Genomic DNA, 14,703 nt, shown 5'->3' on the forward strand with positions numbered 1-14,703 from the left:
TTACCTGCAAACCTCCCTGGGTATGTGTGGGCCAGCCCTGGGAGAATGAAGAATTAGGTCTTATGATGACATATGACCATATCACATGATCCTGGAATCCATCTTAAATCTGGTACTTTTCTATTTAGAAGGAGGGGCGGGAACCCAGAGTGACAAAGGATTCCCACCTTATGCCAAAGCTATAAAAAGGGATGGAACAGAACAAAGCTCCTGCTTCTCACCTAAGATGCTGCTCGAACTAACAAAGGCTGTAGCTGGGAAAGGAATGGGCCCAGACTAGGAAGGAGTCTAGTCTGTGAAAGAAGCTTCTTGGGACATCTCTGAGGGTGAGATATTACCTGTAATCAGTTTCTTAATGTACTAGGCTTAGACTCATGTGTTTTGTTTTATTTTGCTTGGTAACTTACTTTGTTCTGTTATTACTTGAAACCACTTAAATCTTATTTTTAATAAAATCACTTTTGATTAATAACACTGCTCTACAGCCAAAATGCTTCTGAAATAAATGGAGTCCAACTTTACTAATTCTGGGTCACTGAGAACGAAAAGGATGCTTAAAATTGTTGATTGGCTCTAGTTTTCAAGATATACTATTGGGTCAGTATATACAACCCTTGACTTGGGAATGGCGGAGGACAAGTGAGTTATAAAGGGAAGGGATCTCAATTTAAACCAGAGAAACAGTAGCCAATCAGTTGTTTTAATTGTCATATTTGAATTCAGCACATCAAAATACATAATAAATATCACATTTTATCTCTGAAGCAGATGACTTCTCAAAAATTGTAGACCAGTGTAATTAACCAAGAGTAAGTGATTAATGCCAAGGGGAGCAAACAAATATGCATCTCTCTCTATCAGTGTTATAGAGGGCAGACAATTTATGAGTTTACCCTGTATAAGCTTTATACAGAGTAAAACGGATTTATTTCTGGTTTGGATCCCACTGGGAGTGGGTGTTTGGGTTTTGGAGGTAAGTGCCTTGCTGAGCTGTTTTAGGTTAAGTCTGCAGCTTTGAGGGCATGGACCAGAGCCTGGGCCTGAGTTGCAGCAGGCTGGCATGTCTGGCTCAAGAAGGCAGGGTTCTGGAGTCCCAGGCTGGCAGGGATAAAGGGGCTCAGAGGTAATTCCACCATGTCAGGTGACAGTCCCAAGAAGATCTCTGTGACCAAACTCATCACGGTATGTTTTAACACAAATGTGAAATCCTAAATCTAGGAACAAAAATTGTAGGCTAAATTAATAATAAAGTGGACAGTGTCCTGAGAAGGAGTGAGTCTGAACAGGACTTGGGAGTCACAATAGCTAGCCAAATGAATGTAAATTCTAAGTTTGATGCTATAACAAAAAAAGACAATCCTCAGATGCAGAAGAAAAGGAAAATCAAGTAGGAGTAGAGACATGACACGACCTCTGTATAGGGCAAGGGCAGGGGGGGCTGATCTAACCCCTGCACCCTAGAGCCAGTCCCAGCTCAGAGACCCCTGGAGGCCCCTTGCGAGATTCCCAAGTCCCAGCACAAGCCCTGCCTCGCCCCACTCACTGGGGACTTCCCGAGCCCAGCCTCTGGTGTGTCCAGGCAGCCAATGACTGTGAAGTCCTCAAGATCACCAGGAGCCTTCCAGCCCACACCCGCAGACAGAGATGGCCAGTTCCAGTGGGAGCCAGTGGCATTGTGACCTGGTCTATGGGGTCGCAATGCCACTCAAATTCACAGCAACTTTGTGGTTTCTGCAACCAATCAGCAGCCAGCAATTTTCTTGCAGCCAGATCTATGAATTACTCCAGGAACGTACAGCACTTGAACGGTTCCTAGAGTTCATGAGTCTTGGCAAACCCTGCCTGGCTTTTAATTTGTTTGATACTAATGAGCTTTCCCTGTTGTCTCTGCTTGTCCCTGGTGCATGGCCCTCCCCAGACTCCTCGGGGCACCGGGGAATAGCAGGGGACTATTTGATTAGTCTCACGCTCTCTGCTGAGCTGTGTCTGCTCAGGTGAGACAGAAACCCTGCTGAGATCCCACAGCGATGTCTATAAACCTCCCTGCCCAGCGCTCCTCTGACACTTCACAGAGACTATCCGGACACCTCCTGCTGGCCTGGGCAGCCCCTCTCTGCTGAGCAGGAGCTGAGAGAGTGCAGGGCTTTGGAGCCCAGAAATGGCCCTGGTTAGCAGTACCTGCCCCACATAATAGCCCAGAGGAAGCACAGAGCTGAGACGGGTGAGGGGGGATCCCACAGGTTATGCCAGGCCAAGGAAGCTCAGAGAGTGGCAGGCTCAGGGTCTGGGGAAAGAGCACTGAGAGCCACATGCCTGGAAGATTGGTCTGCTGGAAAGATGCTTAGCCTGGGGACTGGCTAAGTTGCATCCCTCTTTAACAGCACAGAAGGGGCTGGGTTATTCAGTGGGGCTTGGCTGGGAAACATGGAGCTGTTCCCCTGGATTTAAGGGGTGAATATATTGCAAAATGTGTTCAAGCCGATTGCAACCATATTATGTGCACTCAGTGACAATGAATGAATAAAAAAGAATGTCACATAGTTATGGGTTAATTTGGAGACAGGCTGTCCCACCGCTGCCACCATGTCATAACTTTAGTCCCAGATTTGGACCTTAGCGTCCAAAATATGGGGGTTAGCATGAAAACCTCCAAGCTTAGTTACCAGCTTGGACCTGGTACTTGCTGCCACCACCCAAAAAATTAGAGTGTTTTGGGGCACTCTGGTCCCCCTGAAAAACCTTCCCTGGGGACCCCAAGACCCAAATCCCTTGAGTCTCACAACAAAGGGAAATAATCCTTTTTCCCTTCCCCCCTCCAGGTGCTCCTGGAGAGATACACAGACACAAGCTCTGTGAATCCAAACAGAGTGACTCCCCCTCTCCGTTCCCAGTCCTGGAAACAAAAGCAAACACACACAGATCTCCCCCTGATTTCTTCCTCCCACCAATTCCCTGGTGAGTACAGACTCAATTTCCCTGAAATTTCCCAGTAAAGAAAACTTTAACAGGTTTTAAAAAGAAAGCTTTATATAAAAAAGAAAGAAAAATACATACAACTGGTCTCTCTGTATTAAGGTGACAAAATACAGGGTTAATTGCTTAAAAGAAATATGAATAAACAGCCTTATTTAAAAAGAATGCAAATCAAAGCACTCCAGCACTTATATTCATGCAAATACCAAAGAAAAGAAACCATATAACTTACTATCTGATCTCTTTATCCTTACACTTAGAAACAGAAGATTAGAAAGCAGAAACTACTTCTTCAAAGCTTAGAGAAAGCAAGCAGACAGACAAAAGACTCAGACACAACATTCCCTCCACCCAAAGTTGAAAAAATCCGGTTTCCTGATTGGTCCTCTGGTCAGGTGCTTCAGGTGAAAGAGACATTAACCCTTAGCTATCTGTTTATGACACAGGCTTGGAGAAGCAAGGTCATAAGTACTGGCAGTTTTGCTAATTAGTATATAAAAAAGTAAATAACAAAAAATAAAATACAAACAATATGCAAATAAACAACTTCATGTCCAAGTGCCTCTACTAATAAAAGACTTAAAAAGTAATAACTTGATAGGGGTCAGTATGACCAATGTATTTAGTAGAAGATAGTTAAAAAAAGTTTAAATAATAATGTGTACTTGGGATCAGTCCTTGGAAGCTATCTTAGAAAAGACATTTTCCTCACATGTTATTCTATTGTTTATTACTCAATACAGACTCAGAATATAGGTTCTAAACCTATTGCTTATATCTGTGTGTACTTACACCTAATAAACTGCAGTGTTAGACAAGAGCACACTTACTTACTGATCAAACAGAATTGCTGAGTTCCTGTTGATTTATTCCTTAGACTGCCTGACATGAAATAGTTAAGTTGCCCCATTTGGGGGCCATGACAACCCTAGGTAACAGAGTGAGCCTGGCCAGGAGTGGTGTAAGGACAGGAACAAATTAATGCAAGTGGTTTGTTTGTGTTATTTTACAGTAGGTGTGGGGGTGGGGGGGTGGAACAGGGTAGCAACCTGAAATTCTCCATGCCACAGTCTGTGAGTTTATTTAAGGTCACCCTCTGTTGTTGATTTATGAGCTTGGTCCAAAAAAGTCTGATTAAGTAAAAAAGATTTGTGAGAGGGACAGGAAACACTTGGAAAGAAAGAAAAAACAGAAATGGTTTTGAATAACAGCTTAGCGAATTTTATACAGAAATGTGGGAATGGCCCTTGAAAGCTGGAGCCTTAAGTGGCCCTGGAGCACTGTTGCAGCTCTGTAAAGAATGGGAATCCTGAGCTGGTACAGGAAAAGGGAGGGATCCTAATGTTAATGGGAATAAAAAAAGCTGCATTACAGGGGTTATGAATGGCAGCAACAACATTAAACCAGGAGTTAGAATATTTAAGGGTCAAAATAAAAAATGTAAATATATAACTTATATGGCAAAATCTGAAACCCTCCGAGTCACACCCCTCACGTAAGCAGTGCAGCTGGTCGCTATGCAGAAGCAAGTGTGTACTAGGAAAAAAAAAGAAGAAAAAAACAGGCTGGAGCAGCAAGTGTCTGTGTTAAGACATCCAGAAACGGAGAGTGAATCTGCTGTCAGAGCCTCAACACAGGAATCCCACAGTAGAAGTCAGGGTGACCCTGGGAATGTAAGAAGCAAATTTGTGCTCTTAGAACTATGTTGGGAGAAGAGAAGGGAAGAGTGGCTGTGATTCGAAGTAGTCGTAGCCTGTGAAGGTGCGGGAGCGTGTGGGGCAGGTCAGATGAGGATGGCTACTTGTATTCTTCTCATTATGATAATGAGAAAAGTGATCCCCATGATCTTCCTCTTCCTGTGGGAACGTCTCGTTTATGGTCCCCTTTACTTGAAACCCTGGAAAAGTTGAGGAAGCTCCAGCCCATGGCTCCAAACGTGACCACCTTAGTATGGAAATAGGGTGGTCAGAAGGGGGGAGGAACAGAAGAGCAGAAGAGCTTTTCTGCCATAAAACAGTAAAAAAAAGAAAACCCTGAACAGCTCCAAACCAGTTAAAATTACTGTACATGCTAGATCCCAAAAGGACATTTGGAGCACAATACAAAAAAATTAAGAACCCGCTCCAGAGAAACCGGGGAGGAGAAACTCAGCCGGCTGGCCTAAGTACAAATTAATGTTTAGTTTGTATTATGATGTAATCTCCCACTATATAAAATAAAAGTTTTGTTTTGTTTTGTTTTTTTAAATCAAGTTAAAAGTTTTTAAAAATTAAGCATTCCCTTGCTCCGTGTTTGCTGGCATTGGAACTCCAGGTGTGCGTCTCTAATTGTATAAATCCAAAATCTGTTGTAATCGAGGCGAGGGAAGACTTCCCATAAATAACAGCAACATAGAAAGTGAACAATACCCTTGACATCACTACTAACTCCAGTATCCTGGGAAAACACCTTACTCTTTTATACCCCACGGATGGATATTCCCCCACTACGGTAAAGCTGAAAGCCTTGGACTTAGACAAAGTAAACATCAGTGTGGGAATGAACCAGAACTGGCAATGCATTATAGTTTGGATTGCAAAGGATTTTTACTGGCGATTACAGAATCCCTCCCACTTTGGTGGCAACATCACAATTCTTATGTATTCATATGGACTTGTTGGAAAAGCATATTTGTTAATAAATCAATTAAATACTACTCATATGTATGGAATCTGTCAGGCTGCTAATTAATTGTAGCAAGCCCAAGTACACTCACCTGAGGAATGAAATCGCTAAGCGAACAACCCCACGGGAAAAGACAATCCATTGTAGGCTGTAATATTCCCCCTTGTTTCCAAAGGCACTCAATGAAAAATTAAAAAAAGCAAAATTATAAACAGTGACAACAAAAAAATGGAAAATTCTTTTGTCTTGCACTTAAAAAGCCCTGGATTTTCAGAAAGTTTATAACAGAAATAAATAATGTTTAAAATAAAGGATGATTAAATGATGCCTTGGTAAAATAGTTATAAACATGCAGCCTGATATAACAGAAGAATGGCTCCTCCAGGGACCCCATAAAGTAAAAGGCATGGAAGTATAAACTTTAGAACCTCCTGTAAATAATTTAATTGGAGCATGTGTGGTTCAATCCAATGTAAAAAAGCAATTGGTAATTAATCCAATCCACACTCTAAAAATAGGACTTGTGAATATTACCTAGCCTCTGTTCATCAGAGGATGGAGATGGATGGCAGGAGAAAGATCACTTGATCATTGCCTGTTAGATTCTCTCCCTCTGGGGCACCTGGCATTGGCCACTGTCGGCAGACAGGACACTGGGCTAGATGGATCTTTGGTCTGACCCAGTACGGCCGTTCTTATGTTCTTATGTTATGTTCTACCTTAGCAAATATTTTAACAATAAAACCCCATTGTAAAAAGTTTGTTCAACCATTGTATGAGCTGAAAAAATTAAATAAATAATAATATTCTCTGACCCAGGGCCAGCTCCAGGCCACAGCATGCCAAGCGCGTACTTGGGGCTGCATGCCGCGAGGGTTGCTCTGCCGGTTGCTAGGAGGTCGGCAGGTGGTTCTGGTGGAGCTCCCGCAGGCGTGCCTGCGAACGGTCCACTGGTCCCTTGACTCCGGTGGAGCATCCACAGGCAAGCCTGTGGGAGGTCCACCGGAGCCATGGGACCACAGGACCCCCCTCAGGGAAGCTTGCGGAAGGTCCACCGGAGCTGCGGGACCAGCAAGCTGCAGACTGCCCCCCGCAGCATGCCGCCGTGCTTGGGGCGGTGAAATTGCTAGAGCCAGCCTTGCTCCGACCCCATGTGAATATTAAAAAGGGACATTTTAGGAACAATTGGTGCTGGGGTAGAAGTTCTTAACAGCACAAATAAAAAGGTGGTTGCAAATAAAGTAAATGCAATGGGTCAATGCCTGAAGGCATCCTTAGATTGGCTACGTTCATTCGAAATAGGGTGGCACAGGTTTTAGAAATATAGAAACAATTTTAAAACAAGGATCACCTCCGCCTCTTGCAGGCTGTTGGTGTCCTCCCTGGCCCTGGTATGCGTGGAAATGTAAATTATTAATATGGTAAACATATAGCTTGGAGTGGAATAAATGAAATACCCCCATTAAAAATTTAAAGCATTGTTCAAAAAAAAATGCAATCCTGGTAAAAAAAATAATAAATTTTAGTTATAATCCAAAATTTTAAAAAATCATTACATTTGTTTTATTAATGTCTAAGGCAAATGGAAAATAGGCTTCTTCTATCACAGCCCCTGGATTTAATATCAATCAAGCAGTAACAGAACCCAGAAATCATAAAGTATGGGGCATAAAAAAGGCCCAGAAATACAAACAGTGAAATTAAAGTGTACTGTAAAAAATCTGGAATTATATATAAATGTATTAAAAATGCTTCACAACAACAAAATATATATTTAAAAGTAATAAAAAATGTCATTTTTTTCTATTAATCCATTTTGAAATAAATCTGTAGTTGTTTATGTGGGTAAGAATTGTGTGTGCCTTAAAAGTTAGTGTCCTGTGCTCATCGTTAATTATGTGTACAATATAATCCATAATCCCTCCCCTCCATAAGTTTTTTTGGCAAATTGTAGCCACTAAAAATGTAATTTTGATTTTTAAGTATCTGAATTAAAACATAGCCAATTAAAATTAAAATGCATTCTATGCTCCAATGTAATACCTAAACAGTAATTAAAAGGGTTAGCAGAGATTCAGAACACAATTGGTGGGAGACATCATTTGGATGGTCTCCCATGGCATCAGAAATTTTCAATTTGGCTTTACATCCAACTGTGGTGATTCTAATGCTTCAAGTGCCATTGGTTGTTGTGTTCTTATCACTGACATGCTGGATAAGGAAGAAGATTGATAGGTTGCCAAGCCAGTGATTTTACAAACCATGGGCATGTCCCAAAAATAAGTACGTGAAGTCTGATCTTTAATGAGGCAAAGTCAGGGGTGAAACCAAAAAGTGCCAGCAAGAAAATTCTTGCTCAGTCTTGGCTGAGAGCCTTGAGCCTAATGCTGGACTTTCAAAAGTAACTCACTGAACTAGTTTTTTACACATACTTACTTGTGAAAGTACATATATAGATGTAAAGGCCTCAATATTTGGCCTTTGAAAAGGGGAGTGTTGCCCTGGATTTAAACAATGTATAAAGGTGAGCGAAGCCCATAGGTAAGTGGGGAACAAGACCTGGGAGATGGGTTGGAAACAGGAGGGAGCACGGGCTATAATGGCAGAGAGAAAGGAGGGTCAGGGCAAAGTTGGGAGGCAAGATCAAACCATTATCTTAGATGCCTATATACAAATGCAAGAAGTATGGGTAATAAGCAGAAAGAACTGGAAATGCTAATAAATAAATACAGCTATGACATTGTTGGCATTACTGAAACTTGGTGGGATAATACACACGACTGGAATGTTGGTGTGGATGGGTATAGTTTGCTCAGGAAGGATAGACAGGGGAAAAAGGGAGGAGGTGTTGCCTTATATATTAAAAATGTACACACTTGGACTGAGGTAGAGATGGACATAGGAGATGGGAGTGTTGAGAGTCTCTGGGTTAGGCTAAAAGGGGTAAAAAACACAGGTGATGTCGTGCTGGGAGTCTACTACAGGCCACCTAATCAGGTGGAAGAGGTGGATGGGGCTTTTTCCAAACAACTAACAAAATCATCCAAAGCCCAAGATTTGGTGGTGATGGGGGACTTCAACTATCCAGATATATGTTGGGAAAATAACACCGCGAGGCACAGTCTATCCAATAAGTTCCTGGACTGCATTGCAGACAACTTTTTGTTTCAGAAAGTTGAAAAAGCTACTAGGGGGGAAGCTGTTCTAGACTTGATTTTAACAAATAGGGAAGAACTTGTTGAGAATTTGAAAGTAGAAGGAAGCTTGGGTGAAAGTGATCATGAAATAATAGAGTTTGTAATTCTAAGGAAGGGTAGAAGGGAGTACAGCAAAATAGAGACAATGGATTTCAGGAAGGCGGATTTTGATAAGCTCAGAGAGCTGATAGGTAAGGTCCCATGGGAATCAAGAATGAGGGGAAAAACAACCGAGGAGAGTTGGCAGTTTTTCAAAGGGACGCTATTAAGGGCCCAAAAGCAAGCTATTCCGATGGTTAGGAAAGATAGAAAATGTGGCAAAAGACCACCTTGGCTTAACCACGAGATCTTGCGTGACCTACAAAATAAAAAGGCGTCATATAAAAAATGGAAACTAGGTCAGATTAGAAAGGACGAATATAGGCAAATAACACAGGAATGCAGAGGCAAGATTAGAAAGGCAAAGGCACAAAATGAGCTCAAACTAGCTATGGGAATAAAGGGAAACAAGAAGACTTTTTATCAATACATTAGAAGCAAGAGGAAGACCAAGGACAGGGTAGGCCCACTGCTCAGTGAGGAGGGGGAAACAGTAACGGGGGACTTGGAAATGGCAGAGATGCTTAATGACTTCTTTGTTTCGGTCTTCACTGAGAAGTCTGAAGGAATGTCTAATATAGTGAATACTTATGGGAAGAGGGTAGGTTTAGAAGATAAAATAAAAAAAGAGCAAGTAAAAAATCACTTAGAAAAGTTAGATGCCTGCAAGTCACCAGGGCCTGATGCAATGCATCCTAGAATACGCAAGGAGATAATAGAGGAGGTATCTGAGCCTCTAGCTATTATCTTTGGGAAATCATGGGAGACGGGGGAGATTCTAGAAGACTGGAAGGGGGCAAATATAGTGCCCATCTATAAAAAGGGAAATAAAAACAACCCAGGAAACTACAGACCAGTTAGTTTAACTTCTGTGCCAGGGAAGATAATGGAGCAGATAATTAAAGAACTCATCTGCAAACACTTGGAAGGTGGTAAGGTGATAGGGAATAGCTAGCATGGATTTGTAAAGAACAAATCGTGTCAAACTAATCTGATAGCATTCTTTGATAGGATAATGAGCCTTGTGGATAAGGGAGAAGTGGTGGATGTGATATACCTAGACTTTAGTAAGGCATTTGATACGGTCTCGCATGATATTCTTATAGATAAACTAGGAAAGTACAATTTAGATGGGGCTACTATAAGGTGGGTGCACAACTGGCTGGATAACCATATTCAGAGAGTAGTTATTAATGGCTCCCAATCTTGCTGGAAAGGTATAACAAGTGGGGTTCCGCAGGGGTCTGTTTTGGGACCGGCTCTGTTCAATATCTTCATCAACGATTTAGATGTTGGTATAGAAAGTACGCTTATTAAGTTTGCGGACGATACCAAACTGGGAGGGATTGCAACTGTTTTGGAGGACAGGGTCAAAATTCAAAATGATCTGGACAAATTGGAGAAATGGTCTGAGGTAAACAGGATGAAGTTCAATAAAGACAAATGCAAAGTGCTCCACTTAGGAAGGAACAATCAGTTTCACACATACAGAATGGGAGGAGACTGTCTAGGAAGGAATATGGCAGAAAGAGATCTAGGGGTCATAGTGGACCAAAAGCTTAATATGAGTCAACAGTGTGATACTGTTGCAAAAAAAGCAAATGTGATTCTGGGATGCATTAACAGGTGTGTTGTAAACAAGACACGAGAAGTCATTCTTCCGCTTTACTATGTGCTGGTTAGGCCTCAACTGGAGTATTGTGTCCAGTTCTGGGCACCGCATTTCAAGAAAGATGTGGAGAAACTGGAGAGGGTCCAGAGAAGAGCAACGAGAATGATTAAAGGTCTTGAGAACATGACCTATGAAGGAAGGCTGAAGGAATTGGGTTTGTTTAGTTTGGAAAAGAGAAGACTGAGAGGAGACATGATAGCAGTTTTCAGGTATCTAAAAGGGTGTCATCAGGAGGAGGGAGAAAACTTGTTCACCTTAGCCTCCAATGATAGAAAAAGAAGCAATGGGCTTAAACTGCAGCAAGCGAGATTTAGGTTGGACATTAGGAAAAAGTTCCTAACTGTCAGGGTAGTTAAACACTGGAATAGATTGCCTAGGGAAGTTGTGGAATCTCCATCTCTGGAGATATTTAAGAGTAGGTTAGATAAATGTCTATTAGGGATGGTCTAGACAGTATTTGGTCCTGCCATGAGGGCAGGGGACTGGACTCGATGACCTCTCGAGGTCCCTTCCAGTCCTAGAGTCTATGAGTCTATATATTTGACCAGAATGTGATCCAGCTAATTGCCACCATATTATGTGCACTGCACCACAATGAATTAATAAAATAAAACAGCACATAGTTAAGAGTCAGTTTGGAGACAGGCTTTCAGAAGCAAGGTCATAACCACAGGCAGTTTTGCTAATCAGTATAAAACAAAGTAAATAACTAAAACAAAAACAAGTAAACAAACAGCCTTAAGTTTAGATGCCTCTATTAAGAAAAGTTTATTAAAAATTTAGAAAATAATAACTTAATAGGGATCATTATGACCAATGTGTTTAGTAGAAGTTAGTTATAAAAAGTTTAAATAATAACGTGCCCTTAGGAGCAGTCCTCGGAAGCTATCCTGGGAGAGATGTTTTCCTGACATTTTTACTCCCTGGCAGGGAGGTGTTTGGCCAGCGCCGGCCTGTCGTTGATTACTGAATGCTGTCTCAGAATGTAGGTAAATATCTGAGATGTTCTAAACCTGTTCCGTATGTCCGTGTGTGCTAACATCTAATAAGCTGCAGTGTTAGACAAGAGCACGCTGACTTGCATTACCCCTTGATCAAACAGAATTGCTGAGTTGCTGCTGATTTATTCCTTACATGGCCTGAAGTAAAATAGTTAAGTTGCCCCTTTGGGGGGTTTCTGACACCCCCAGGTAACAGAGCTCCTATATTTTTTCCAGCTCTCCTCTCTGTGGCAGAGACCTCTGTATATTTTGGGCAGGGTTGGTGGTTTGACAGTATGTGACCATGCTGCTCCTTGGGAGGGTATGATTCTGCCTTCACAGAGCTTTTCCCACCTAGGTTCTGTTGGATCCAACACAATCACTTGCAGCTGGCTGAAGACAGAATTTGGCTGGGAGGTTATTATCAGTGTATCGTTCAATCCATCTACCTTGAATTGAAATTGTGATGACAATGTCTTCAAGCAGCTTCTGCCCTCAGACACAGTGGCCCCTTGAAATGTGGGATTAGTTTAAGGCACCGACAACGGCCTCTGTGCTTCACTTTCTATCTGCTGGGAATCTGCTCTCCCTCCAGGTGTGTGAATGGTCCATATTCCCTGTATGTGTGAGACAGCAGGGGTCTCCTGGGAATCGTCTGACGTTGCTTATTTATAGTACAACAGTACTCAGAGGTCATAATTAGAAACTCTCTGACCAATTCTCTCTCTGCCCAACCGTCAAAGGACAAAAAAAATCTCATCATAAATAGGTTCCACCCAAACTTTTGAAATGCACAGTTCTAGATTCAGTACGTACAAATTATCCTTCACTTGGTATGGAGTGAGCCCTCTGCCGAAGCCAGCCCAGGCAGTGTCAGGGGCTGTTTCTCTGACTGCAGGTTGAGATACTTGCCAGGTAAATGACAGATCCCAAGAGCAATACCCACTCCCAGGAGTGTTCTATAGCACATTGTAATACTCCTCTGACAGCAGATCGGTCTCATTCACTTCCAGCTTCGGGGGCAGTGATTTATTTATAGGCATGTCCATTGTGCTCATTGGAACCAAGCTCAGACATTTGTGGATCCCGTTTCACACCCTCCCCGCCCTGTGTGAGGTTGGGGGTATCATGATCTGTATCTTACTAACAGGGGAACTGAGGGTGCAAGACAAAGTCTGAAGAGCACATTGCACTCCCGAGACCCAAGCTGGTGCCCTAGCTACAAGTCCCCCGTCCGGGTGTTTGCTTTGGGTAGCAGACATGCCATGGGATGTTTGTCTGGTTGTTTGCATTCTCAGGCATGGAAACGGGTCTATCAGTTTTCATTTTTCTAACTTCCTCCAGGCCAGAATGGACGGCCATCTTTGCCCTGGGAGTGTCCCTGCCCCCTAGCCCTGTGGGTGAGAAGCCCAATGGAATAGAAATGGGTTCTTCCAAAATGTCACAAGAGGCCGCGATTCCAGGACAAGCTCTCTGCCTCTCCCTCCAGTGACAGGCAGCCTCCGGGTTGGGGCACCACTGATGCTTAATTGAGGCCTTGTCTACATGGGAAAGTTGAGCCTGTTTTTAAACCGATTTACTGAAACGGGTAAACTCCCATGTGGGTGCTACTATTTCACTTTCAAAGGGGCTAACTGCAGTTTAGCTTAGACTGATTCCCAATCAGCTTAACCTAAACTAAACTAACAGAGACCAGGGACAGGATTGCACCAGTTGAGCGAAAGCAGTTTAAACACACTCCTTATATGAAACTAGGGCAATTTTTCATGCAGACATATTCTGAGGCTTCATCTATACACAGGCCAGGTCTACACTACAGACCTATCCATGTCGCTGGAGAATGTGAAAAATCCACACCCCTGAGCAAGGTAGTTATACTGACCTAATGCCCTCTGCCTCCCAGATAGCACTATGCCTCCCGCTGACAGAGCTCCTGCCTCTTGGGGAGATGGATTAACAACACAGACAGGAGAAGCTCTCGCGTTGGGATGGAAAGTGTTATAGCTGCTCTGCTGCACGCTGTAGCACCATACATGAAGACAACCAAGAGATTTGCACCATTTTAACTAAACTCTTAGTCTGAAATCAAAATGTCCACAAAGTCTTTTGCACCAATTGAACTGAATGAGTTTAAATCACATCTTATGTTAAACGAGTGTAACCCCGTGTATATCTGAGCCCCACGGTCAACTTTACACCCAGTGACCCTGCAAAAGCCAGGCCAGCAGCTGCTGGACGTTCTCCTAGCATGTGCAAAGTCACTAGTACACTGCACTGAGATAATAGACAGAACTCTGCTCATGGCTCGCTCATTACAGGCTGAGCTGTAAATGCCTGTGCGGTTAGTACTGAGGGTGTGAGTAAAGTTACCAGAAGGGTTCATTGGAGGAAGGCAGGCTACATCTGTGGGAGGAATTCCCAACTTGGGGAGATGTTCCCACGCTAGCTCTGACCCAGCTCACTCCCTACAAACAGAAGAGTAGCTGCCGCGGTGTGAGCAGTGGGACACGCCAGCCTCCCAAATACACAGATAGGGGTTCTGATGGGCTTGAGCTTGGCCCCTCACGTGGCCACAGCTACCCTGCTGCATTTCACATGCTGGCTCTCTCAAAGATGGGAGCAACGTCTCCAGCTGCTGTGTAGACAAACCCACAGAAACCAGATGGAGGAGTGAGAACGTCACCGGGGGAGAAGTAGGCAAGGTGTGCCCTGCATTCTCATCATGAAATCATTTGGTACCAGTCCTTTGGGTGCTTTGTGTGCAAAGCTCCCACCAATGTCCATAAGACTCCTGGGCTCAGAGAGCTCCCAGGTCAGACCCCTGGTATGAACCTCCTGTTCCTTCCTCCAAAAGGCAGGGCTGTGAGAAGGGCCACAACTCTCCCAGGAATATGCAGGGCTCAGTCCTGTATCTCCTGCTACCAGGACCATCCTTAGGCATAGGCAGCACATGTGGCTGCACAGGGCACAGAAAATTTGGGGCACCCCTGGGTCTTAGTGTCCTACCTCCCCACAACCTTTCCCTGTCCCTGTTCTGAGCCTTCCTGCAGGCTCCCACCACAGCTGGCTGCTGCAGCCTGGTGAGTCTTCTTGCAGAGGGGATCTAGTACTTAAAAGT

Source organism: Gopherus evgoodei, unplaced genomic scaffold (assembly GCF_007399415.2).
Source record: "Gopherus evgoodei ecotype Sinaloan lineage unplaced genomic scaffold, rGopEvg1_v1.p scaffold_56_arrow_ctg1, whole genome shotgun sequence".
Classification (NCBI taxonomy): domain Eukaryota; kingdom Metazoa; phylum Chordata; order Testudines; family Testudinidae; genus Gopherus; species Gopherus evgoodei.